Source organism: Schistocerca gregaria, unplaced genomic scaffold, assembly GCF_023897955.1.
Source record: "Schistocerca gregaria isolate iqSchGreg1 unplaced genomic scaffold, iqSchGreg1.2 ptg000198l, whole genome shotgun sequence".
NCBI lineage: Eukaryota > Metazoa > Arthropoda > Insecta > Orthoptera > Acrididae > Schistocerca > Schistocerca gregaria.
In genome coordinates, this window is record NW_026061736.1 from 11705733 (window position 1) to 11727230 (window position 21498).

Here is a 21498-nt window from a genome sequence, read left to right on the forward strand (position 1 = left end):
TAAAGCCTGATTGTCACATTGGCCGCTCTTCTCTCTGAAACGGTTGTACTTATCGTCTGCAAAGCTGTGTCGCGTGCTGCGGTATGCGGAGAAACTAAAAGCACCATAGTAGAACACAGATGAAGCTTCTAAGTTGATGTAATAGCCAGTAAGAAGTAGTACACTTCAAGTTTAAGGTATCGATTATTGACTTCTTAGATGGATTTGGTGCCTTGGACATGAGCTAGGACCTTAATATTCTGCATGAAAGGAGGACTAGCAGCCGCGTTGCACGGGAGAATGTGAAATGTGTTCATATGTAGTAAAAACCTGAGAAATCCGTCCGTTTTCGTCAATTGTTATCGAATCGACTTAAAGCCAGATCGTCACATTGGCCGCTCTCCTCTCTGATACGGTTGTACTTATCGTCTGCAAAGCTATGTCGCGTGCTGCGGTATGCGGAGACACTAAAAGCACCATAGTGGAACACAGATGAAGCTTCTAAGTTGATGTAATAGCCAGGAAGAAGTAGTACAATTCAAGTTTTAGGTATCGATTATTGACTTTTTAGCAGGCTTTGACGTCTTGGACATAAGCTAGGACCTTAAGATTCTGCATGAAAGGAGGACTAGCATCCGAGTTGCACGGGAGAATTTGAAAACTGTTCATATGTAGTAAAAACCTGAGAAATCCGTCCGTTTACGTCATTTGTTATCGAATCGACTTAAAGCCTGATTCTCACATTGGCCGCTCTTCTCTCTGAAACGGTTGTACTTATCGTCTGCAAAGCTGTGTCGCGTGCTGCGGTATGCGGAGACAGTAAAAGCACCATAGTAAAACACCGATGAAGCTTCTAAGTTGATGTAATAGCCAGTAAGATGTAGTACAATTCAAGTTTTAGCTACTGATTATTGACTTTTTAGCTGGCTTTGGAGCCTTGGACATGGGCTAGGACCTTAAGATTCTGCATGAAAGGAGGACTAGCAGCCGAGTTGCACAGGAGAATGTGAAAAGTGTTCATATGTAGTAAAAACCTGAGAAATCCGTCCGTTTTGGTCATTTCTTATCGAATCGACTTAAAGCCAAATCGTCACATTGGCCGCTCTTCTCTCTGAAACGGTTGTACTTATCGTCTGCAAAGCTATGTCGCGTGCTGCGGTATGCGGGGACACTAAAATCACCATAGTAGAACACCGATGAAGCTTCTAAGTTGATGTAATAGCCAGTAAGATGTAGTAAAATTCAAGTTTTAGCTTCTGATTATTGACTTTTTAGCTGGCTTTGATGCCTTGGACATGAGCTAGGACCTTAAGATTCTGCATGAAAGGAGGACTAGCAGCCGAGTTGCACGGTAGAATTTGAAAAGTGTTCATATGTAGTAAAAACCTGAGAAATCCGTCCGTTTTCGTCATTTGTTATCGAATCGACTTAAAGCCTGATTGTCACATTGGCCGCTCTTCTCTCTGAAACGGTTGTACTTATCGTCTGCAAAGCTATATCGCGTGCTGCGGTATGCAGAGACACTAAAAGCACCATATTGGAACACAGATGAAGCTTCTAAGTTGATGTAATAGCCAGTAAGAAGTAGTACACTTCAAGTTTAAGGTATTGATTATTGACTTCTTAGATGGATTTGGTGCCTTGGACATGAGCTAGGACCTTAAGATTCTGCATGAAAGGAGGACTAGCAGCCGAGTTGCACGGGAGAATGTGAAAAGTGTTCATATGTAGTAAAAACCTGAGAAATCCGTCCGTTTTCGTCATTTGTTATCGACTCGCCAGATCGTCACATTGGCCGCTCTTCTCTCTGAAACGGTTGTAATTATCGTCTACAAAGCTATGTCGCGTGCTGCGGTATGCGGAGACACTAAAAGCACCATAGTAGAACACAGATGAAGCTTCTATGATGATGTAATAGCCAGTAAGAAGTAGTACAACTCAAGTTTTAGGTATCGATTATTGACTTTTTAGCTGGCTTTGGTGCATTGGACATGAGCTAGGACCTTACGATTCTGCATGTAAGGAGAACTAGCAGCCGAGTTGCACGGGAGAATGTGAAAAGTGTTCATATGTAGTAAAAACCTGAGAAATCGGTCCGTTTTCGTCATTTGTTATCGAACCGACTTAAAGCCAGATCGTCACATTGGCCGCTCTTCTCTCTGAAACGGTAGTACTTATCGTCTGCAAAGCTATGTCGCGTGCTGCGGTATGCGGAGACCATAAAAGCACCATAGTAGAACACAGATGAAGCTTCTAAGTTGATGTAATAGCCAGTAAGAAGTAGTACAATTCAAGTTTTAGGTATCGATTATTGACTTTTTAGCTGGCTTTGGTGCCTTGGACATGAGCTAGGACCTTAAGATTCTGCATGAAAGGAGGACTAGCAGCCGAGTTGCACGGGAAAATGTGAAAAGTGTTCAAATGTAGTAAAAACCTGAGAAATACGTCCGTTTTCGTCACTTGTTATCGAATCGACTTAAAGCCAGATCGTCACATTGGCTGCTCTTCTCTCTGAAACGGTTGTACTTATCGTCTGCAAAGCTATGTCGCGTGATGCGGTATGCGGAGACACTAAAAGCACCATAGTAGAACACAGATGGAGCTTCTAAGTTGATGTAATAGCCAGTAAGAAGTAGTACAATTCAAGTTTTAGCTACTGATTATTGACTTTTTAGCTGGCCTTGGAGCCTTGGACATGAGCTAGGACCTTAAGATTCTGCATGAAAGGAGGACTAGCAGCCGAGTTACACAGGAGAATGTGAAAAGTGTTTATATGTAGTAATAACCTTAGAAATCCGTCCGTTTTCGTCATTTGTTATCGAATCGACTTAAAGCCAGATCGTCACATTGGCCGCTCTTCTCTCTGAAACGATTGTACTTATCGTCTGCAAAGCTATGGCACGTGCTGCGGCATGCGGGGATACTAAAATCACCCTAGTGGAACACAGATGAAGCTTCTAAGTTGATGTAATAGCCAGTAAGAAGTAGTCCAATTCAAGTTTTAGGTATCGATTATTGACTTTTTTGCTGGCTTTGATGCCTTGGACATGAGCTAGGACCTTAAGATTCTGCATGAAAGGAGGACTAGCAGCCGAGTTGGACGGGAGAATTTGAAAAGTGTTCATATGTTTAAACACCTGAGAAATCCGTCCGTTTTCGTCATTTGTTATCGAATCGACTTAAAGCCAAATCGTCACATTGGCCGCTCTGCTCTCTGAAACGGTTGTATTTATCGTCTGCAAAGCTATGTCGCGTACTGCGGTATTCGGAGACACTAAAAGCACAATAGTAGAACACAGATGTAGCTTCTAAGATGATGTAATAGCCAGTAAGAAATAGTACAATTCAAGTTTTAGGAATCGGTTATTGACTTTTTACCCTTGTTTGGTGCCTTGGACATGAGCTAGGAACTTAAGATTTTACATGCAGGAGGACTAGCAGCCGAGTTGCACGGGACAATGTGTAAAGTGTTCATATGTAGTAAAAACCTGAGAAATCCGTTCGTTTTCGTCATTTGTTATCGAATCGACTTAAAGCCAGATCGTCACATTGGCCGCTCTTCTCTCTGAAACGGTTGTACTTATCGTCTGCAAAGCTATGTCGCGTGCTGCGGTATGCGGAGACACTAAAAGCACCATAGTAGAACACAGATGAAGCTTCTAAGTTGATGTAATAGCCAGTAAGAAGTAGGACAGTTCAAGTTTTAGGTATCGATTATTGACTTTTTAGCTGGCTTTGGTGCCTTGGAGATGAGGTAGGACCTTAAGATTCTGGATGAAAGGAGGAGTAGCAGCCGAGTTGCACGGGAGAATGTGAAAAGTGTTCATATGTAGTAAAAACCTGAGAAATCCGTCCGTTTTCGTCATTTGTTATCGAATCGACTTAAAGCCTGATTGTCACATTGGCCGCTCTTCTCTCTGAAACGGTTGTAATTATCCTCTGCAAAGCTGTGTCGCGTGCTGCGGTATGCGGAGACACTAAAAGCACCATAGTAGAACACAGATGAAGCTTCTAAGTTGATGTAATAGCCAGTAAGAAGTAGGACATTTCAAGTTTTAGGTATCGATTATTGACTTTTTAGCTGGCTTTGGTGCCTTGGAGATGAGGTAGGACCTTAAGATTCTGGATGAGAGGAGGAGTAGCAGCCGAGTTGCACGGGAGAATGTGAAAAGTGTTCATATGTAGTAATAACATGAGAAATCCGTCCGTTTTTGTCATTTGTTATCGAATCGACTTAAAGCCAGATCGTCACATTGGCCGCTCTTCTCTCTGAAACGATTGTACTTATCGTCTGCAAAGCTATGTCGCGTGCTGCGGCATGCGGGGACACTAAAATCACCCTAGTGGAACACATATGAAGCTTCTATGATGATGTAATAGCCAGTAAGAAGTTGCACAATTCAAGTTTAAGGTATCGATATCGACTTCTTAGATGGATTTGGTGCCTTGGACATGAGCTAGGACTTTAAGATTCTGCATGAAAAGAGGACTAGCTGCGGAGTTGCACGGGACAATATGAAAAGTGTTCAAATGTAGTAACAACCTGAGAAATCCGTCCGTTTTCGTCATTTTTTATCGAATCGCCTTAAAGCCAGATCGTCACTTGGCCGCTCTTCTCTCTGAAACGGTTGTACTTATCGTCTGCAAAGCTATGTCGCGTGCTGCGGTATGCGGAGACACTGAAAGCACCATAGTAGAACACAGATTAAGCTTCTAAGTTGATGTAATAGCCAGTAAGAAGTAGTACAGTTCAAGTTTTAGGTATCGATTGTTGATTTTTTCGCTGGCTTTAGTGCCTTGGACATGAGCTAGGATCTTAAGATTCTGCATCAAAAGGAGGACTAGCAGCCGAGTTGCACGGGAGAATGTGAAAAGTGTTCATACGTAGCAAAAACCTGAGAAATCCGTCCCTTTTCGTCATTTGTTATCGAATCGACTTAAAGCCAGATCGTCACATTGGCCGCTCTTCTCTCTGAAACGGTTGTACTTATCGTCTTCAAAGCTATGTCGCGTGCTGCGGTATGCGGAGACACTAAAAGCACCATAGTAGGACACAGTGAAGCTTCTAAGTTGATGTGATAGCCAGTAAGAAGTAGTACAATTCAAGTTTTAGGTATTGATTATTGACTTTTAAGCTGGCTTTGATGCCTTGGACATGAGCTAGGACCTTAAGAATCTGCATGAAAGGAGGATTAGCAGCCGAGTTGCACGGGAGAATGTGAGAAGTGTTCATATGTAGTAAAAACCTGAGAAATCCTTCCGTTTTCGTCATTTGTTATCGAATCGACTTAAAGCCAGATCGTCACATTGGCCGCTCTTCTCTCTGAAACGGTTGTACTTATCGTCTTCAAAGCTATGTCGCGTGCTGCGGTATGCGGAGACACTAAAAGCACCATAGTGGAACACAGATGAAGCTTCTAAGTTGATGTGATATCCAGTAAGTAGTAGTACAATTCAAGTTTTAGGTATTGATTATTGACTTTTTAGCTGGCTTTGGTGCCTTGGACATGAGCTAGGACCTTAAGATTCTGCATGAAAGGAGGTCTAGCAGCCGCGTTGTACGGGAGAATGTGAAATGTGTTCATATGTAGTAAAAACCTGAGAAATCCGTCCGTTATCGTCATTTGTTATCAAATCGACTTAAAGCCAGATCGTCACATTGGCTGCTCTTCTCTCTGAAACGGTTGTATTTATCGTCTGGAAAGCTTTGTCGCGTGCTGCGGTATGCGGAGACACTAAAAGCACCATAGTAGAACACAGATGAAGCTTCTAAGTTGATGTAATAGCCAGTAAGAAGTAGTACAATTCAAGTTTTAGGTATCGGTTATTGACTTTTTAGCTGGCTTTGGTGCCTTCGACATGAGCTAGGACCTTAAGATTCTGCATGAAAGAAGGACTAGCTGCCGAGTTGCACGGGAGAATGTGAGAAGTGTTCATATGTAGTAAAAACCCAAGAAATCCGTCCGTTTTCGTCATTTGTTATCGAATCGTCTTAAAGCCAGATCGTCACATTGACCGCTCTTCTCTCTGAAACGGTTGTACTTATCGTCTGCAAATCTATGTCGCGTGCTGGGGTATGCGGAGACACTAAAAGCACTATAGTAGAACACAGATGAAGCTTCTAAGTTGATGTAATAGCCAGTAAGAAGTAGTACAATTGAAGTTTTAGTTATCGATTACTGACTTTGTAGCTGGCTTTGATGCATTGGACATGAGCTAGGACCTTAAGATTCTGCATGAAAGGAGGACTAGCAGCCGAGTTGCACGGGAGAATGTGAAAAGTGTTCATATGTAGTAAAAACCTGAGAAATCCGTCCGTTTTCGCAATTTGTTATCGAATCGACTTAAAGCCAGATCGTCACATTGGCCGCTCTTCTCTCTGAAACGGTTGTACTTATCGTGTGCAGAGATATGTCGCGTGCTGCGGTATGCAGAGACACTAAAAGCACCATAGTAGAACACAGATGACACTTCCAAGTTGATGTAATAGCCAGTAAGAAGTAGTATAATTCAAGTTTTAGTTACTGATTATTGACATTTTAGCTGGCTTTGGTGCCTTGGACATGAGCTAGGACATTAAGATTCTGCATGAAAGGAGGGCTAGCAGCCGAGTTACACAGGAGAATGTGAAAAGTGTTTATATGTAGTAAAAACCTGAGAAATCCGTCCGTTTTCGTCATTTGTTATCGAATCGACTTAAAGCCAGAACGTCACATTGGCCGCTCTTCTCTCTGAAACGGTTGTACTTATCGTCTTCAAAGCTATGTCGCGTGGTGCGGTATACGGAGACACTAAAAGCACCATAGTAGAACACAGATGAAGCTTCTAAGTTGATGTAATAGCCAGTAAGAAGTAGTACAATTCAAGTTTTAAGTATCGATTATTGACTTTTTAGCTGGCTTTGGTGCCTTGGACATGAGCTAGGACCTTAAGATTCTGCATGAAAGGAGGACTAGCAGCCGCGTTGTACGGGAGAATGTGAAATGTGTTCATATGTAGTAAAAACCTGAGAAATCCGTCCGTTTTCGTCATTTGTTATCAAATCGACTTAAAGCCAGATCGTCACATTGGCTGCTCTTCTCTCTGAAACGGTTGTACTTATCGTCTGGAAAGCTTTGTCGCGTGCTGCGGTATGCGGAGACACTAAAAGCACCATAGTAGAACACAGATGAAGCTTCTAAGATGATGTAATAGCCAGTAAGAAGTAGTACAATTCAAGTTTTAGGTATCGATTATTGACTTTTTAGCTGGCTTTGGTGCCTTGGACATGAGCTAGGACCTTAAGATTCTGCATGAAAGGAGGACTAGCAGCCGAGTTGCACGGGAGAATTTGAAAAGTGTTCATATGTAGTAAAAACCTGAGAAATCCGTCCGTTTTCGTCATTTGTTATCGAATCGACTTAAAGCCAGATCGACACATTGGCCGCTCTTCTCTCTGAAACGGTTGTACTTATCGTCTTCAAAGCTATGTCGCGTGCTGCGGTATGCGGAGACACTAAAAGCACCATAGTAGAACACAGATGAAGCTTCTAAGTTGATGTAATAGCCAGTAAGAAGTAGTACAATTAAAGTTTTAAGTATCGATTATTGACTTTTTAGCTAGCTTTGGTGCCTTGGACATGAGCTAGGATATTAAGATTCTGCATGAAAGGAGGACTAGCAGCCGCGTTGTACGGGAGAATGTGAAATGTGTTCATATGTAGTAAAAACCTGAGAAATCCGTCCTTTTTCGTCATTTGTTAACAAATCGACTTGAAGCCATATCGTCACATTGGCTGCTCTTCTCTCTGAATCGGTTGTACTTATCGTCTGGAAAGCTTTGTCGCGTGCTGCGGTATACGGAGACACTAAAAGCACCATAGTAGAACACAGATGAAGCTTCTAAGTTGATGTAATAGCCAGTAAGAAGTAGTCCAATTCAAGTTTTAGGTATCGATTATTGACTTTTTTGCTGGCTTTGATGCCTTGGACATGAGCTAGGACCTTAAGATTCTGCATGAAAGGAGGACTAGCAGCCGAGTTGGACGGGAGAATTTGAAAAGTGTTCATATGTTTAAACACCTGAGAAATCCGTCCGTTTTCGTCATTTGTTGTCGAATCGACTTAAAGCCAAATCGTCACATTGGCCGCTCTGCTCTCTGAAACGGTTGTATTTATCGTCTGCAAAGCTATGTCGCGTACTGCGGTATTCGGAGACACTAAAAGCACAATAGTAGAACACAGATGTAGCTTCTAAGATGATGTAATAGCCAGTAAGAAATAGTACAATTCAAGTTTTAGGAATCGGTTATTGACTTTTTACCCTTGTTTGGTGCCTTGGACATGAGCTAGGAACTTAAGATTTTACATGCAGGAGGACTAGCAGCCGAGTTGCACGGGACAATGTGTAAAGTGTTCATATGTAGTAAAAACCTGAGAAATCCGTTCGTTTTCGTCATTTGTTATCGAATCGACTTAAAGCCAGATCGTCACATTGGCCGCTCTTCTCTCTGAAACGGTTGTACTTATCGTCTGCAAAGCTATGTCGCGTGCTGCGGTATGCGGAGACACTAAAAGCACCATAGTAGAACACAGATGAAGCTTCTAAGTTGATGTAATAGCCAGTAAGAAGTAGGACAGTTCAAGTTTTAGGTATCGATTATTGACTTTTTAGCTGGCTTTGGTGCCTTGGAGATGAGGTAGGACCTTAAGATTCTGGATGAAAGGAGGAGTAGCAGCCGAGTTGCACGGGAGAATGTGAAAAGTGTTCATATGTAGTAAAAACCTGAGAAATCCGTCCGTTTTCGTCATTTGTTATCGAATCGACTTAAAGCCTGATTGTCACATTGGCCGCTCTTCTCTCTGAAACGGTTGTAATTATCCTCTGCAAAGCTGTGTCGCGTGCTGCGGTATGCGGAGACACTAAAAGCACCATAGTAGAACACAGATGAAGCTTCTAAGTTGATGTAATAGCCAGTAAGAAGTAGGACAGTTCAAGTTTTAGGTATCGATTATTGACTTTTTAGCTGGCTTTGGTGCCTTGGAGATGAGGTAGGACCTTAAGATTCTGGATGAGAGGAGGAGTAGCAGCCGAGTTGCACGGGAGAATGTGAAAAGTGTTCATATGTAGTAATAACATGAGAAATCCGTCCGTTTTTGTCATTTGTTATCGAATCGACTTAAAGCCAGATCGTCACATTGGCCGCTCTTCTCTCTGAAACGATTGTACTTATCGTCTGCAAAGCTATGTCGCGTGCTGCGGCATGCGGGGACACTAAAATCACCCTAGTGGAACACATATGAAGCTTCTATGATGATGTAATAGCCAGTAAGAAGTTGCACAATTCAAGTTTAAGGTATCGATATCGACTTCTTAGATGGATTTGGTGCCTTGGACATGAGCTAGGACTTTAAGATTCTGCATGAAAAGAGGACTAGCTGCGGAGTTGCACGGGACAATACGAAAAGTGTTCAAATGTAGTAACAACCTGAGAAATCCGTCCGTTTTCGTCATTTTTTATCGAATCGCCTTAAAGCCAGATCGTCACTTGGCCGCTCTTCTCTCTGAAACGGTTGTACTTATCGTCTGCAAAGCTATGTCGCGTGCTGCGGTATGCGGAGACACTGAAAGCACCATAGTAGAACACAGATTAAGCTTCTAAGTTGATGTAATAGCCAGTAAGAAGTAGTACAATTCAAGTTTTAGGTATCGATTGTTGATTTTTTCGCTGGCTTTAGTGCCTTGGACATGAGCTAGGATCTTAAGATTCTGCATCAAAAGGAGGACTAGCAGCCGAGTTGCACGGGAGAATGTGAAAAGTGTTCATACGTAGCAAAAACCTGAGAAATCCGTCCCTTTTCGTCATTTGTTATCGAATCGACTTAAAGCCAGATCGTCACATTGGCCGCTCTTCTCTCTGAAACGGTTGTACTTATCGTCTTCAAAGCTATGTCGCGTGCTGCGGTATGCGGAGACACTAAAAGCACCATAGTAGGACACAGTGAAGCTTCTAAGTTGATGTGATAGCCAGTAAGAAGTAGTACAATTCAAGTTTTAGGTATTGATTATTGACTTTTAAGCTGGCTTTGATGCCTTGGACATGAGCTAGGACCTTAAGAATCTGCATGAAAGGAGGATTAGCAGCCGAGTTGCACGCTAGAATGTGAGAAGTGTTCATATGTAGTAAAAACCTGAGAAATCCTTCCGTTTTCGTCATTTGTTATCGAATCGACTTAAAGCCAGATCGTCACATTGGCCGCTCTTCTCTCTGAAACGGTTGTACTTATCGTCTTCAAAGCTATGTCGCGTGCTGCGGTATGCGGAGACACTAAAAGCACCATAGTGGAACACAGATGAAGCTTCTAAGTTGATGTGATATCCAGTAAGTAGTAGTACAATTCAAGTTTTAGGTATTGATTATTGACTTTTTAGCTGGCTTTGGTGCCTTGGACATGAGCTAGGACCTTAAGATTCTGCATGAAAGGAGGTCTAGCAGCCGCGTTGTACGGGAGAATGTGAAATGTGTTCATATGTAGTAAAAACCTGAGAAATCCGTCCGTTATCGTCATTTGTTATCAAATCGACTTAAAGCCAGATCGTCACATTGGCTGCTCTTCTCTCTGAAACGGTTGTATTTATCGTCTGGAAAGCTTTGTCGCGTGCTGCGGTATGCGGAGACACTAAAAGCACCATAGTAGAACACAGATGAAGCTTCTAAGTTGATGTAATAGCCAGTAAGAAGTAGTACAATTCAAGTTTTAGGTATCGGTTATTGACTTTTTAGCTGGCTTTGGTGCCTTCGACATGAGCTAGGACCTTAAGATTCTGCATGAAAGGAGGACTAGCTGCCGAGTTGCACGGGAGAATGTGAGAAGTGTTCATATGTAGTAAAAACCCAAGAAATCCGTCCGTTTTCGTCATTTGTTATCGAATTGTCTTAAAGCCAGATCGTCACATTGACCGCTCTTCTCTCTGAAACGGTTGTACTTATCGTCTGCAAATCTATGTCGCGTGCTGGGGTATGCGGAGACACTAAAAGCACTATAGTAGAACACAGATGAAGCTTCTAAGTTGATGTAATAGCCAGTAAGAAGTAGTACAATTGAAGTTTTAGTTATCGATTACTGACTTTGTAGCTGGCTTTGATGCATTGGACATGAGCTAGGACCTTAAGATTCTGCATGAAAGGAGGACTAGCAGCCGAGTTGCACGGGAGAATGTGAAAACTGTTCATATGTAGTAAAAACCTGAGAAATCCGTCCGTTTTCGCAATTTGTTATCGAATCGACTTAAAGCCAGATCGTCACATTGGCCGCTCTTCTCTCTGAAACGGTTGTACTTATCGTGTGCAGAGATATGTCGCGTGCTGCGGTATGCAGAGACACTAAAAGCACCATAGTAGAACACAGATGACACTTCCAAGTTGATGTAATAGCCAGTAAGAAGTAGTACAATTCAAGTTTTAGTTACTGATTATTGACATTTTAGCTGGCTTTGGTGCCTTGGATATGAGCTAGGACATTAAGATTCTGCATGAAAGGAGGGCTAGCAGCCGAGTTACACAGGAGAATGTGAAAAGTGTTTATATGTAGTAAAAACCTGAGAAATCCGTCCGTTTTCGTCATTTGTTATCGAATCGACTTAAAGCCAGAACGTCACATTGGCCGCTCTTCTCTCTGAAACGGTTGTACTTATCGTCTTCAAAGCTATGTCGCGTGGTGCGGTATACGGAGACACTAAAAGCACTATAGTAGAACACAGATGAAGCTTCTAAGTTGATGTAATAGCCAGTAAGAAGTAGTACAATTCAAGTTTTAAGTATCGATTATTGACTTTTTAGCTGGCTTTGGTGCCTTGGACATGAGCTAGGACCTTAAGATTCTGCATGAAAGGAGGACTAGCAGCCGCGTTGTACGCGAGAATGTGAAATGTGTTCATATGTAGTAAAAACCTGAGAAATCCGTCCGTTTTCGTCATTTGTTATCAAATCGACTTAAAGCCAGATCGTCACATTGGCTGCTCTTCTCTCTGAAACGGTTGTACTTATCGTCTGGAAAGCTTTGTCGCGTGCTGCGGTATGCGGAGACACTAAAAGCACCATAGTAGAACACAGATGAAGCTTCTAAGATGATGTAATAGCCAGTAAGAAGTAGTACAATTCAAGTTTTAGGTATCGATTATTGACTTTTTAGCTGGCTTTGGTGCCTTGGACATGAGCTAGGACCTTAAGATTCTGCATGAAAGGAGGACTAGCAGCCGAGTTGCACGGGAGAATTTGAAAAGTGTTCATATGTAGTAAAAACCTGAGAAATCCGTCCGTTTTCGTCATTTGTTATCGAATCGACTTAAAGCCAGATCGACACATTGGCCGCTCTTCTCTCTGAAACGGTTGTACTTATCGTCTTCAAAGCTATGTCGCGTGCTGCGGTATGCGGAGACACTAAAAGCACCATAGCAGAACACAGATGAAGCTTCTAAGTTGATGTAATAGCCAGTAAGAAGTAGTACAATTAAAGTTTTAAGTATCGATTATTGACTTTTTAGCTAGCTTTGGTGCCTTGGACATGAGCTAGGACCTTAAGATTCTGCATGAAAGGAGGACTAGCAGCCGCGTTGTACGGGAGAATGTGAAATGTGTTCATATGTAGTAAAAACCTGAGAAATCCGTCCTTTTTCGTCATTTGTTAACAAATCGACTTGAAGCCATATCGTCACATTGGCTGCTCTTCTCTCTGAATCGGTTGTACTTATCGTCTTCAAAGCTATGTCGCGTGCTGCGGTATGCGGAGACACTAAAAGCACCATAGTAGAACACAGATGAAGCTTCTAAGTCGATGTAATAGCCAGTAAGATGTAGTACAATTCAAATTTTAGCTACTGATTATTGACTTTTTAGCTGGCTTTGGAGCCTTGGACATGGGCTAGGACCTTAAGATTCTGCATGAAAGGAGGACTAGCAGCCGAGTTGCACGGGAGAATGTGAAAAGTGTTCATATGTAGTAAAAACCTGAGAAATCCGTCCGTTTTCGTCATTTGTTATCGAATCGACTTAAAGCCAGATCGTCACATTGGCCGCTCTTCTCTCTGAAACGGTTGTACTTATCGTCTTCAAAGCTATGTCGCGTGCTGCGGTATGCGGAGACACTAAAAGCACCATAGTAGAACACAGATGAAGCTTCTAAGTCGATGTAATAGCCAGTAAGATGTAGTACAATTCAAATTTTAGCTACTGATTATTGACTTTTTAGCTGGCTTTGGAGCCTTGGACATGGGCTAGGACCTTAAGATTCTGCATGAAAGGAGGACTAGCAGCCGAGTTGCACGGGAGAATGTGAAAAGTGTTCATATGTAGTAAAAACCTGAGAAATCCGTCCGTTTTCGTCATTTGTTATCGAATCGACTTAAAGCCAGATCGTCACATTGGCCCCTCTTTTCTCTGAAACGGTTGTACTTATCGTCTGCAAAGCTATGTCGCGTACTGCGGTGTGCGGAGACACTATAAGCACCATGGTAGAACACAGATCAAGCTTCTAAGTTGATGTAATAGTCAGTAAGAAGTAGTACAATTCAAGTTTTAGGTATCGATTATTGACTTTTTAGCTGGCTTTGGTGCCTTGGACATGAGCTAGGACCTTACGATTCTGCATTAAAGGAGGACTAGCAGCCGCGTTGCACGGGAGAATGTGAAATGTGTTCATATGTAGTAGAAACCTGAGAAATCCGTCCGTTTTCGTCATTTGTTATCGAATTGACTTAAAGCCCGATCGTCACATTGGCCGCTTTTCTCTCTGAAACGGTTGTACTTATCGTCTGCAAAGCTATGTCGCGTACTGCGGTGTGCGGAGACACTAAAAGCACCATAGTAGAACACAGATGAAGCTTCTAAGTTGATGTAATAGCCAGTAAGAAGTAGTATAATTCAAGTTTTAGGTATCGATTATTGACTTTTTAGCTGGCTTTGGTGCCTTGGACATGCGCTAGGACCTTAAGATTCTGCATGAAAGGAGGACTAGCAGCCGAGTTGCACGGGAGAATGTGAAAAGTGTTCATATGTAGTAAAAACCTGAGAAATCCGTCCGTTTTCGTCATTTGTTATCGAATCGACTTAAAGCCAGATCGTCACATTGACCCCTCTTTTCTCTGAAACGGTTGTACTTATCGTCTGCAAAGCTATGTCGCGTACTGCGGTGTGCGGAGACACTATAAGCACCATGGTAGAACACAGATCAAGCTTCTAAGTTGATGTAATAGTCAGTAAGAAGTAGTACAATTCAAGTTTTAGGTATCGATTATTGACTTTTTAGCTGGCTTTGGTGCCTTGGACATGAGCTAGGACCTTACGATTCTGCATTAAAGGAGGACTAGCAGCCGCGTTGCACGGGAGAATGTGAAATGTGTTCATATGTAGTAGAAACCTGAGAAATCCGTCCGTTTTCGTCATTTGTTATCGAATTGACTTAAAGCCCGATCGTCACATTGGCCGCTTTTCTCTCTGAAACGGTTGTACTTATCGTCTGCAAAGCTATGTCGCGTACTGCGGTGTGCGGAGACACTAAAAGCACCATGGTAGAACACAGATGAAGCTTCTAAGTTGATGTAATAGCCAGTAAGAAGTAGTACAATTCAAGTTTTAGGTACTGATTATTTACTTTTTAGCTGGCTTTGGTGCCTTGGACATGAGCTAGGACGTTAAGATTCTGCATGAAAAGAGGACTAGCAGCCGAGTTGCACGGGAGATTGTGAAAAGTGTTCATATGTAGTAACAACCTGAGAAATCCGTCCGTTTTCCTCATTTGTTATCGAATCGACTTAAAGCCAGATCGTCACATAGGCCGCTCTTCTCTCTGAAACGGTTGTACTTATCGTCTGCAAAGCTATGTCGCGTGCTGCGGTATGCGGAGACACTAAAAGCACCATAGTAGAACACAGATGAAGCTTCTATGATGATGTAATAGCCAGTAAGAAGTAGTACAATTCAAGTTTTAGGTATCGATTATTGACTTTTTAGCTGGCTTTGGTGCCTTGGACATGAGGTAGGACCTTAAGATTCTGCGTGAAAGGAGGACTAGCAGCCGCGTTGGATGGGAGAATGTGAATAGTGTTCATATGTAGTAAAAACCTGAGAAATCCGTCCGTTTTCGTCATTTGTTATCGAATCGACTTAAAGCCAGATCGTCACATTGGCCGCTATTCTCTCTGAAACGGTTGTCCTTATCGCCTGCAAAGCTATGTCGCGTGATGCGGTATGCGGAGACACTAAAAGCACCGTAGTAGAACACAGATGAAGCTTCTAAGTTGATGTAATAGCCAGTAAGAAGTAGTATAATTCAAGTTTTAGGTATCGATTATTGACTTTTTAGCTGGCTTTGGTGCCTTGGACATGCGCTAGGACCTTAAGATTCTGCATGAAAGGAGGACTAGCAGCCGAGTTGCACGGGAGAATGTGAAAAGTGTTCATATGTAGTAAAAACCTGAGAAATCCGTCCGTTTTCGTCATTTGTTATCGAATCGACTTAAAGCCAGATCGTCACATTGGCCGCTCTTCTCTCTGAAACGGTTGTACTTATCGTCTGCAAAGCTATGTCGTATGCTGCGGTAGGCGGAGACACAGAAACCACCACAGTAGAACACAGATGAAGCTTCTAATTTGATGTAATAGCCAGTAAGAAGTAGTACAATTCAAGTTTTAGGTATCGATTATTGACTTTTTAGCTGGCTTTGATGCCTTGGACATGAGCTAGGACCTTAAGAATATGCATGAAAGGAGGACTAGCAGCCGAGTTGCACGGGAGAATGTGAAAAGTGTTCATATGTAGTAAAAACCTGAGAAATCCGTCCGTTTTCGTCATTTGTTATCGAATCGACTTAAAGCCAGATCGTCACATTGGCCGCTCTTCTCTCTGAAACGGTTGTACTTATCGTCTGCAAAGCTATGTCGCGTGCTGCGGTATGCGGAGACACTAAAAGCACCATAGTAGAACACAGATGAAGCCTCTATGATGATGTAATAGCCAGTAAGAAGTAGTACAATTCAAGTATTAGGTATCGATTATTGACTTTTTAGCTGGCTTTGGTGCCTTGGACATGAGGTAGGACCTTAAGATTCTGCGTGAAAGGAGGACTAGCAGCCGCGTTGGATGGGAGAATGTGAATAGTGTTGATATGTAGTAAAAACCTGAGAAATCCGTCCGTTTTCGTCATTTGTTATCGAATCGACTAAAAGCCAGATCGTCACATTGGCCGCTCTTCTCTCTGAAACGGTTGTACTTATCGTCTGCAAAGCTATATCGTATGCTGCGGTAGGCGGAGACACTGAAACCACCACAGTAGAGCACAGATGAAGCTTCTATGATGATGTAATAGCCAGTAAGAAGTAGTACAATTCAAGTTTTAGGTATCGATTATTGACTTCTTAGATGGATTTGGTGCCTTGGACATGAGCTAGGAGGTTAAGATTCTGCATGAAAGGAGGACTAGCAGCCGAGTTGCACGGGACAATATGAAAAGTTTCATATGTAGTAAAAACCTGAGAAATCCGTCCGTTTTCGTCATTTGTTATCGAATCGCCTTAAAGCCAGATCGTCACTTGGCCGCTCTTCTCTCTGAAACGGCTGTACTTATCGTCTGAGAGCTATGTCGCGTGCTGCGGTATGCGGAGACACTAAAAGCACCATAGTAGAACACAGATGAAGCTTCTAAGTTGATGTAATAGCCAGTAAGAAGTAGTACAATTCAAGTTTTAGGTACTGATTATTGACTTTTTAGCTGGCTTTGGTGCCTTGGACATGAGCTAGGACCTTAAGATTCTGCATGAAAAGAGGACTAGCAGCCGAGTTGCACGGGAGAATGTGGAAAGTGTTCATATGTAGTAAAAACCTGAGAAATCCGTCCGTTTTCCTCATTTGTTATCGAATCGACTTAAAGCCAGATCGTCACATTGGCCGCTCTTCTCTCTGAAACGGTTGTACTTATCGTCTGCAAAGCTATGTCGCGTTCTGCGGTATGCGGAGACACTAAAAGCACCATAGTAGAACACAGATGAAGCTTCTATGATGATGTAATAGCCAGTAAGAAGTAGTACAATTCAAGTTTTAGGTATCGATTATTGACTTTTTAGCTGGCTTTGGTGCCTTGGACATGAGGTAGGACCTTAAGATTCTGCGTGAAAGGAGGACTAGCAGCCGCGTTGGATGGGAGAATGTGAATAGTGTTCATATGCAGTAAAAACCTGAGAAATCCGTCCGTTTTCGTCATTTGTTATCCAATCGACTTAAAGCCAGATCGTCACATTGGCCGCTATTCTCTCTGAAACGGTTGTCCTTATCGCCTGCAAAGCTATGTCGCGTGATGCGGTATGCGGAGACACTAAAAGCACCGTAGTAGAACACAGATGAAGCTTCTAAGTTGATGTAATAGCCAGTAAGAAGTAGTATAATTCAAGTTTTAGGTATAGATTATTGACTTTTTAGCTGGCTTTGGTGCCTTGGACATCCGCTAGGACCTTAGGATTCTGCATGAAAGGAGGACTAGCAGCCGAGTTGCACGGGAGAATGTGAAAAGTGTTCATATGTAGTAAAAACCTGAGAAATCCGTCCGTTTTCGTCATTTGTTATCGAATCGACTTAAAGCCAGATCGTCACATTGGCCGCTCTTCTCTCTGAAACGGTTGTACTTATCGTCTGCAAAGCTATGTCGTATGCTGTGGTAGGCGGAGACACAGAAACCACCACAGTAGAACACAGATGAAGCTTCTAATTTGATGTAATAGCCAGTAAGAAGTAGTACAATTCAAGTTTTAGGTATCGATTATTGACTTTTTAGCTGGCTTTGATGCCTTGGACATGAGCTAGGACCTTAAGAATATGCATGAAAGGAGGACTAGCAGCCGAGTTGCACGGGAGAATGTGAAAAGTGTTCATATGTAGTAAAAACCTGAGAAATCCGTCCGTTTTCGTCATTCGTTATCGAATCGACTTAAAGCCAGATCGTCACATTGGCCGCTCTTCTCTCTGAAACGGTTGTACTTATCGTCTGCAAAGCTATGTCGCGTGCTGCGGTATGCGGAGACTCTAAAAGCACTATAGTAGAACACAGATGAAGCTTCTAAGTTGATGTAATAGCCAGTAAGAAGTAGTACAATTCAAGTTTTAGGTACTGATTATTTACTTTTTAGCTGGCTTTGGAGCCTTGGACATGAGCTAGGACCTTAAGATTCTGCATGAAAGGAGGACTAGCAGCCGCGTTGCACGGGAGAATGTGAAATGTGTTCATATGTAGTAAAAACCTGAGAAATCCGTCCGTTTTCGTCATTTGTTATCGAATCGACTTAAAGCCCGATCGTCACATTGGCCGCTCTTCTCTCTGAAACTGTTGTACTTATGGCCTGCAAAGCTATGTCGCGTGATGCGGTATGCGGAGACACTAAAAGCACCATAGTAGAACACAGATGAAGCTTCTAAGTTGATGTAATAGCCAGTAAGAAGTAGTACAATTCAAGTTTTAGGTATCAATTATTGACTTTTTAGCTGGCTTTGGTGCCTTGGACATGAGCTAGGACCTTAAGATTCTGCATGAAAGGAAGACTAGCGGCTGCGTTGTACGGGAGAATGTGAAATGTGTTCATATGTAGTAAAATCCAGAGAAATCCGTCCGTTTTCGTCATTTGTTATCGAATCGATTTAAAGCCAGATCGTCACATTGGCTGCTCTTCTCTCTGAAACGGTTGTACTTATCTTCTGCAAAGCTATGTCGCGTGCTGCGGTATGCGGAGACACTAAAAGCACCATAGTAGAACACAGATGAAGCTTCTAAGATGATGTAATAGCCAGTAAGAAGTAGTAAAATTCAAGTTTTATGTATCGATTATTGACTTTTTAGCTGGCTTTGGTGCCTTGGACATGAGCTAGGACCTTAAGATTCTGCATGAAAGGAGGACTAGCAGCCGAGTAGCAGGGGAGAATGTGAAAAGTGTTCATATGTAGTAAAAACCTGAGAAATCCGTCCGTTTTCGTCATTTGTTATCGAATCGAATTAAAGCCAGATCGTCACATTGGCCGCTCTTCTCTCTGAAACGGTTGTACTTATCGTCTTCAAAGCTATGTCGCGTGCTGCGGTATGCGGAGACACTAAAAGCACCATAGTAGAACACAGATGAAGCTTCTAAGTTGATGTAATAGCCAGTAAGACGTAGTACAATTCAAGTTTTAGGTATCGATTATTGACTTCTAAAGCTGGCTTTGGTGCCTTGGACATGAGCTAGGACCTTAAGATTCTGCATGAAAGGAGGACTAGCAGCCGAGTTGCACGGGAGAATGTGAAAAGTGTTTATATGTAGTAAAAACCTGAAAAATCCGTCCTTTTTCGTCATTTGTTATCGAATCGACTTAAAGCCAGATCGTCACATTGGCCGCTCTTCTCTCTTAAACGGTTGTACTTATCGTCTGCAAAGCTATGTCGCGTGCTGCGGTATGCGGAGACACTAAAAGCACCATAGTAGAACACAGATGAAGCTTCTATGATGATGTAATAGCCAGTAAGAAGTAGTACAATTCAAGTTTTAGGTATCGATTATTGATTTTTTAGCTGGCTTTGGTGCCTTGGACATGAGCTAGGACCTTAAGATTCTGCATGAAAGGAGGACTAGCAGCCGAGTTGCAGGGGAGAATGTGAAAGTGTTCATATGTAGTAAAAACCTGAGAAATCCGTCCGTTTTCGTCATTTGTTATCGAATCGACTTAAAGCCAGATCGTCACATTGGCCGCTCTTCTCTCTGAAACGGTTGTACTTATCGTCTTCAAAGCTATGTCGCGTGCTGCGGCATGCGGAGACACTAAAAGCACCATAGTAGAACACAGATGAAGCTTCTAAGTTGATGTAATAGCCAGTAAGAAATAGTACAATTCAAGTTTTAGGTATCGATTATTGACTTTTTAGCTGGCTTTGGTGCCTTGGACACGAGCTAGGACCTTAAGATTCAGCATGAAAGGAGGACTAGCAGCCGAATTGCACGGGAGAATGTGAAAAGTGTTCATATGTAGTAAAAACCTGAGAAATCCGTCCGTTTTCGTCATTTGTTATCGAATCGACTTAAAGCCAGATCGTCACGTTGGCCCCTCTTTTCTCTGAAACGGTTGTACTTATCGTCTGCAAAGCTATGTCGCGTGCTGCGGTATGCGGAGACACTAAAAGCACCATAGTAGAACACAGATGAAGCTTCTAAGTTGATGTAATAGCCAGTAAGAAGTAGTACAATTCAAGTTTTAGGTATCGATTATTGACTTTTTAGCTGGCTTTGGTGCCTTGGACATGAGCTAGGACCTTAAGATTCTGCATGAAAATAGGACTAGCACTTGAGTTGCACGGGAGAATGTGAAAAGTGTTCATATGTAGTAAAAACCTGAGAAATCCGTCCGTTTTCGTCATTTGTTATCGAATCGACTTAAAGCCAGATCGTCACATTGGCCGCTCTTCTCTCTGAAACGGTTCTACTTATCGTCTGCAAAGCTATGTCGCGTGCTGCGGTATGCGGAGACACTAAAAGCACCATAGTAGAACACAGATGAAGCTTCTAAGTTGATGTAATAGCCAGTAAGAAGTAGTACAATTCAAGTTTTAGGTACTGATTATTTACTTTTTAGCCGGCTTTGGTGCCTTGTACATGAGCTATTACCTTAAGATTCTGCATGAAAGGAGGACTAGCAGCCGCGTTGCACGGGAGAATGTGAAATGTGTTCATATGTAGTAAAAACTTGAGAAATCCGTCTGTTTCCGACATTTGTTATCGAATCGATTTAAAGCCCGATCGTCACATTGGCCGCTCTTCTCTCTGAAACGGTTGTACTTATCCTCTGCAAAGCTATGTCGCGTGCTGCGGTATGCGGAGACACTAAAAGCACCATAGTAGAACACAGATGAAGCTTCTAAGTTGATGTAATAGCCAGTAAGAAGTAGTACAATTCAAGTTTTAGGTATCGATTATTGACTTTTTAGCTGGCTTTGGTGCCTTGGACATGAGCTTGGACCTTAAGATTCTGCATTAAAGGAGGACTAGCAGCCGCGTTGCAAGGGAGAATGTGAAATGTGTTCATATGTAGTAGAAACCTGAGAAATCCGTCCGTTTTCGTCATTTGTTATCGAATCGACTTAAAGCCAGATCGTCACATTGGCCGCTCTTCTCTCTGAAACGGTTGTACTTATCGTCTTCAAAGCTATGTCGCGTGCTGCGGTATGCGGAGACACTAAAAGCACCATAGTAGAACACAGATGAAGCTTCTAAGTTGATGTAATAGCCAGTAAGAAGTAGTACAATTCAAGTTTTAGGTATCGATTATTGACTTTTTAGCTGGCTTTGGTGCCTTGGACATGAGCTAGGACCTTAAGATTCTGCATGAAAGGAGGACTAGCAGCCGCGTTGTACGGGAGAATGTGAAATGTGTTCATATGTAGTAAAAACCTGAGAAATACGTCCGTTTTCGTCATTTGTTATCGAATCGACTTAAAGCCAGATCGTCACATTGGCCGCTCTTCTCTCTGAAACGGTT